This window comes from Octopus bimaculoides, chromosome 18 (genome assembly GCF_046866305.1).
Source record: "Octopus bimaculoides isolate indiv1 chromosome 18, ASM4686630v1, whole genome shotgun sequence".
Classification (NCBI taxonomy): Eukaryota; Metazoa; Mollusca; class Cephalopoda; order Octopoda; family Octopodidae; genus Octopus; species Octopus bimaculoides.
The window spans coordinates 4,220,375-4,227,874 of NC_142945.1; the positions used below are offsets into that span (position 1 = coordinate 4,220,375).

Below are 7,500 nucleotides of genomic sequence, written 5' to 3' on the forward strand. Positions count from 1 at the left end.
CCGCCGCCACCGCCGCCGCCACGACCACCACCAACAACAACAACAACAGCAACAACAACAACAACAATCTTAAGTAATTGTATTCTTGATAATCTGACTTCAGAACTTGATAATAAATTGGTGACAATGGTTAATGTTGGTCTTTTTGTACTGGGGTGGAGGAGGCGTGGGCTGGAAGGTCGGGTAATTGCTGATGGATTGAAGGGGGTAGGAACGTCTTTCTTTATTTCTTCATTTGTTTGTTTGTTCTTTGGTGTGTTTGTTTTAGGGAAAGATAGTCTTTTGTTTCCGAAGAAGAATAAAAAAAAAAGAAAAAAAAGAAAAAGAAAAAAAGGCGGGGATCTCAAGGACGTACTTTGAGGACCATCAAGCGAAAGCCTGAACCATCGTGGGGTTTCATTGTGTATATGTGGGTTGTGTGTGTGTGTGTGTGTTTCCGTTTGGTCTTATGCTTTTTCTTTATCTTCTGTTATCTTCTACCTCCCCCTCTCTCCTTCACTCTCTCTATCTCTGTATCTCTCTCTTTCTCGCACAGTCACTCTTTCCGATTCTCTTCGACTCTCGTTCGCTGTCTGTCTGTCTGTCTGTCTATCTATCTATCTATCTATCTATCTATCTATCTATCTATCTTTCTCTCTCTCTCTCTCTCTCTCTCTATATATATATATATATATATATATATATATATATATATTTCTCTCACTCTCTTTCTTTCTCTCACTATCTCTCTCTCTCTCTATCTACGTATCTATTTATCTACCTATCTGTCTGTCTATCTCTCTATCTGTTTGCCTATCTATCTGTCTATCTATCTGTCTGTCTGTCTGTCTGTCTGTCTGTCTGTCTGTCCATCTATCTATCTATTTATCTATTTGATTGTGTATCTAACAAGAAAGAAAGAAAGAAAGAAACAAACCAACAAACAAACAAACAAACAAACAATCAACCCTCCGTTACAGAACTGATAATTTATTTTATCGACCCTGAAAAGATGAAAAGGAAAGTTAACCTTGGCGGGATTTGAACTCGGAGCGCAAAGAGCCAGAGCGATTACTGCAATGCAACCAACCCGTCGCTCTAACAACTCTGCATTATGTTTGTGCATATGTGCGTGCGTGCACGCGTTTGCCTGTGCATGCGCTAGTGTGTGAGCCTGTGTGCGTGTATGCGGGAGAGTCCATGTGTGTGTGTGTGTGAGTGCGAGTGAGTGTGTGTGTGTGTGTGTGTGTGTGTGTGTGTGTGTATGTGTGTGTGTGTGCGTGTACGTGTCTAATTGTCGGAGGTTGTTTATTGATTTCTGTGATAATGACGGGGAAGGTTTTAATGAAATGTTTTTATAGGGTTTCGTTTATTCCGACTTTGGTGATGAAAAGTGAGGAAATAAAAGAGAAGATAATTGGTCGAAATGGCTGAGAAAAAGAACGAAAAAAAAAAACAAAAAGAAAAAAAAAGAAAGAAAGAAAAAGACAAAAGAAGGAATAAATGCATCCGTTTAGCGGCGCCAAACGTGTTATTCTCATCTTTCCTTTGTGTCTTCTTTAAAATGACAAGACCCTCACAAATGCATCCGATCTATGCACTTGAAAAACAAGGTGGGCAGAAGCAGCGAGATTTCATAATTACAAAATTATAGCTACATCCGTCCTGCACGTGTTAGTAACCCACATTTCCATATAAACCCGTAGAGAGACAGGTTTTGTTGAAGGCATTGCATGAGTGAGCGAAGAGCGAAGAGCGAAGAGCAGTCGCTTCTCGATCGGTTTTCACTCGGTCTCCGTGGTTCTCTGTCCGTTCTCTCCCCACGCATCTCGAAAAAAGCCCGTTGACTGCTCTCTTCCTGTCGCGAACTGAGAGTTTTCCTTCTCGGCAACAATAGCAAGCAAACGGGTTCTACTAGAGATAGCAGCGAGATGGCAGAATCGTTAGCGCGCCAGGTGAAATGTTTAGCGTTATTTCATCCGCCTTTATGTTCTAAGTTTAAACTCCGACGAGGTCGATAAAACAAGTACCAGTTGAGCACTGGGGTCGATGTAATCGACCTACCCCCATCCCCAGGAAATTACTGGTCTCGTGTGCCAAAATTTGAAATCATTATTGGAGATAGCAGAAAGTTTTAAAAATAAATAAAAAAAGAAAATCGTAAGTCCTGGGGCCGATTTGTTTGACTAAAATTCTTCTTCAAAGCGTGGCCCCATCGTGGCCGTAGTGAAATGATTGACGCAAAGAGAAGGCAAAAAGTACACTGTATCTTCGAACTTATAGATCGAATCGTCACAGTTAGATTGTCGATGTGCGCAATCAGAGCAGATGTCCTTTTGTGTGTGTGTGTGTGCATCTGTGCGTGTGCGTGCGTGTACGCGTGTGTGTGACGTATCTAAAATGGTTTAGACCGCATAAAACAAAACATTCACCGCCTGATTTTACTGTCAACAATTAAATGGTGCATAAATTTCCAAGGGAAAGAACTCCAAGCAATATATCAAGAGTTATGTCCCTGCTGAAATGCTAATACTCTTCCGGTATGGGAATATGTAAAATTATATTTGTAACACTTGCCTTTTCTGCAAATTTTTTCCCCCGCAATGTATCTACGAAATTAAACGCAACTGGAATTTAATTTAGTGATCTTCCCCCCCCCCCACACACACACGAAAGGATGAAAGTCAAGGTCGACCTCGGTGGAATTTGAACTCAGAACGTAAAGACAGACGAAATACCGCTAAGTATTTCGCCCGGCGTGCTAACGTTTCTTATTTCTTTATTGCCCGCAGGGGGCTAAACATAGAGGGGACAAACAAGGACAGACAAAGGGATTAAGTCGATTACATCGACCCCAGTGCGTAGCTGGTACTTAATTTATCGATCCCGAAAGGATGAAAGGCAAAGTCGACCTCAGCGGAATTTGAACTCAGAACATAAGACAGACGAAATACCGCTAAGCATTTCGCCCGGCGTGCTATCGTTTCTACCACGTCACCGCCTTCCATAAAATGCATATCACGTATGATGCCATTTATTCTATACAACACACTAAAGAGCTTGCCACTTCGCTGCTTCGATAAATAAAATGAGTAGAAACAAATTCAATCTGATGGCATTCTCTGATGGTGTTCACTCAAGCATTTCGAAACTAGTTGAACCTGATTCCAGCCTCGTTCTCAAACAGGATGTTAATCACATTGAATATCGAGAATACAAAATAAAGAACACTGTTCTGTACATTTCATTGTGGACACATCATTGTCGTGAGCGATGGACCATAACATTGGGAAAAGGAACAAAAGCGGATATTAATCTTAGCCATTGCTCATAAAATAAAATAAAGTACATCAAAATAGGAATAAAACAAATGCTATTTCCTTAAAAACAGAAAAGCAAAACATGAAAAAAAACAAACAATACGCCACCGGAAATGGTATCTTAACCGACTTGTATACAGTGCATGGTGGTGTGGTTACATTCGCCAAAAGACGCAACTTGCTTCAAGAGAACAAGCTTTAAATAAGGCTTTAAACTAAACAGGAACGAGGGAGCGGCGGCGGTGGTGGTGGTGGGGGCGGAGGAAAGAAATCAGAAATTGCTTGTCGAACAGGTTATTGCAATCTAAAGGTTAGTGGTTACAGGTAACGATTAAACAGGGATGATGATGATGATGATGATGATGATGATGATGATGATGATGATGCTGATGATAATGATGACGATGGTGACGACGACGATGACGACGATGATAATGATGATGATGGTCAGCAGTCGTCTCCGATACACTTTCTGGGTGATCGGTCAACCGTGACCGCCGACCGGTTTTTGATATTTTCTCATGCGGCGAGGATGAGGGTGAGGGGTGAGGACGTCGTTCCCCATCATTGATTAACGTTGATGTTCATTCGGTAAGGGCCTCAAACAAGAATGGCTGTGTGGATTCAAAGAGGTTTACCTCGTAAATTTGCAGGTTTCAAGTTCGATACCATTGCCTGATCTGGTCCCTCGAGAAAAGTATCGTCTACATTAGCCTCAGATCTACCAAAGCTTTGGGAGTGTGATTCCGCTGCTGGGGGTTGGGGTGGTAGTGGTGGTGGTGATGGTAATGGTGTTGATGACAGCGATGAAGATGGTAAGCGTCGAAATGTAAGGAACATTTACCAAGTATTTCTGATGTTCTGACGGCAATTCTGCGTTCGAACAAATATCATCCAAATTCTATCGTTCAACACACATTTCGACGCTTACAAAATCAAATGTGTGTGTGTGTGTGTGTGTGTGTGTGTGTGTGTGTGTGTGTGTGTGTGTGTGTGTGTGTGTGTGTGTGTGTGAGTGTTCTATGTACTTTATATACACTCACTATCTTAGATCTATAATCTATGCTCTATATACGTTCACTGTCGAAGATCTATAATCTAGCATATATCTTATATGTACTTTAATATCTTCTTTATATGCAATCGCTGTGATGGAACCTGTATCATCCCTAATCTCCTTGTTGCCTAGACAACGGCTTGTATAACTGTAAATAACGCAAATATACATGTGTGTATGTATATACGTATGTTGATATATTTGTATGTGTGCATGTATAATATATATATATTTATATATATGCATGACTGCATTTATGTGTGTGCATGTATATATGTGTATTTGAATATATGTATTTATATATGTGTGTATGCATGTGTACATGTATGTGCGTGTGTGTGTACGTATGGATATGTATATTTATATTTATGTGTGTGTAGATAGGGAAGGTGGTGAATGTTTTATTATTATTTTGATGGCGATAAAACTCATAAAATGACCATCACCAAGTCTCTAACGTGGTTCCACTTCACTTAACTTTTCGAATGAATTATTGATGAATACTTCTGAGTTGCATGCATGCATGTACATGTATGTATGTGTGTATGTGTGCGTGTGAGTGTATGTGTGTGCATGTGTGCGTGTGAGTGTATGTGTGTGTATGTGAGTGTATGTGTGTATGTATGTATGTGTGTGTATGTGTGTACTTTCTACTTGCTTCAGTCATTAGATTAAGTCGATTACATCGACTCCAGTGTGTAACTGGTACTTATTTAATCAACCCCGAAAGAATGAAAGTCAAGGTCGACCTCGGCGGAATTTGAACTGAGAACGTAAAGACAGACGAAATACCGCTAAGCATTTCGGCCCCGGCGTGCTAACGATTCTGCCAGCTCGCCGCCTTAATATGAACCCATATATTATTTTAACTCGTTATTTTTTTCGTTCATCTATTCCAATGTATTTATCTTTATTACTAATTTTTTCTATTTTTTTTTTTTTCTTGATCTATTCCAGAATGTTCTAGCGACCACATCATGCTTTTTGGGAAGGTAAGTATTCTAAAACAGTGCTTCTCAAACTATCTGATGTGGCGTACCGGCAGTTTTTTTTCCAATGCGCCCGAGACCGGTAATATTTCTTAGTAATATTAATTTATACCAGAAACAATATATATAATGAATATAATAAAAGTTGACATTTTTTTTTAATCTTATATTTATTTTGTAAACAAATAATACAATATTACATAAGCATTTTATAAGCGTTTTATAATGTTTCTTTTCTGGAAATTCGTCACGGACCGGCAGCTGATGGCTCGTGGACCGGCACCGGTCCGCGGACCACCACTTTGAGTAGCACTAGTTTAAAGGATATTCTCTCTCCAATCAGCAAAGATACATCATGTCTTTAATTTTAGCTTGGCGCAAACCATTCACACAACGTTTTCCAGTCTTTTTTTTTTTCTGAAGAAGGTATTTGCTCCTGGTTTTCACGGAGATAAACTTCAAAATGATCCTCCCTGAGTCATACAGATTCAGAGGGCCGGTTTCCCGGTTTTCATGGCACATATATTCCCTTCCTGGATGGGACGCCAGTCCGTCGCAGGGGTACTCACTTTTGCCGAACACACCAGCATCGGTTGTCAAGCGATGTTGGAGGGACAAACACAGTCACACACACACACATACATGTATATTCAACGGGCTTCTTTCAGTTTCCGTCTACGAAATCCACTCCCAAGGCTTTGGTCGGCGCGAGGCTAGAGTAGAAGACAGAGGCTCAAGGAGCCACGTAGTGGGGCTGAACCCGGAACCATGTTGTCAGGAAGCAAGCTTCTTACCACACAGCCAAGCTGCGATTATCTTATTTTTATATATATATATATATATATATATATATATATAGGGAGAGGGAGAGAGAGAGAGAGAGAGAGAGAGAGAGAGAGAGTGAGAGAGAGAGAGAGAAGGGAGAGAGGAGATAGATAGATAGATAGATAGATAGATACATAGATAGATAGATGTATCTATTTCTCTGTTGCAACGATATCAACAATAACGGTGGTACCATTAGCAACAGAGAGTAACTATGGGTGAGCGTTGCAGAAATTTGAACTCTGCAGGTTCCGGATACCGGAAGTTGTGTAGATGGCGCCTGTCTCGAACACGCCTGATGCTCACAGCAGACATCAGGATATGGTTCTGTCTTATCTTTTACTACCACCGACACCACATCACAATCACCACCTATGACCACTCCCGTCAAAACCATAACACATCACCGCCACTACGACAACCACTACCACCACCACCACTACCACCAGCATCCTCGCATCTGGACCACCATCATCATCATCAACATCACCACCACCATCACCACTACCGTTACAACTCCTACCGCTATCACCAGCTCCACTCCTACCAACATGACCATCACCACCACTACCACCTATAACAGAAATAGCATCACCACCACCAACCAACAGCACCGCCACCACTACCTCCACCATCACCCCCATACACACCCCCATACACTACCCCCCACAACACACCTATACCATAACCTCCACCACCACCACTACCACCACCACCAACAACAACAACACTACTCTCACCCCCACCACCAATGCCACCACCATGAACACGCCCGCCACCCAACGCCCATCAATCATTGTCGCCAACTGCACAGATTTCGGACAGCCGCCAACACTGTCCAGCCACCCTCGTTGTTCTTGACAGCTTAGGGTGGACAATGGTCATCTGATGTGGACAAAGAACAATGGTGACTCTGTAATGTGAGTGATCACCCAACACCAACACCAAGACCACCGTCATCTCCATCATCATCACTATCAGCGCTACCACCATTACCATCATCATCATCCTAACCACCACCACAACCACCACCACCACCATCATCATCATCATCATCATCATCATCATCACCACTCAATACCACTTCATCCTAACCACCACCACCACCATCATCATCCTAAAAAACAAAACAAAAGACGACCTGGCGCTCCGTCGCTTACGACGATGAGTGTTCCAATTGATCGAATCAACGGAACAGCTTGCTCGTGAAATTAACGTGCAAGTGGCTGAGCACTCCGCAGACACGCGTGCCCTTAACGTAGTTCTCAGGAAGATTCAGCGTGACACAGAATGTAACAAGGCTGGCCCTTTGAAATACAGGTACTACTCA

General features: G+C 41.9%; 1 protein-coding gene across 1 annotated transcript in view; it reads left to right on the forward strand.

Annotated features, from left to right (window-relative positions):
- Nucleotides 1-5,204: 5,204 nt before the first annotated feature.
- The window catches only part of LOC106881518 (uncharacterized), a 10,793-nt gene continuing 8,497 nt past the window's right edge, over nucleotides 5,205-7,500 (forward strand). Inside the window, exon 1 of the mRNA XM_089365658.1 lies at nucleotides 5,205-5,348. The gene's annotated coding sequence lies outside the window, so the exon portion shown is untranslated. The remainder of the gene's footprint in view (nucleotides 5,349-7,500) is intronic.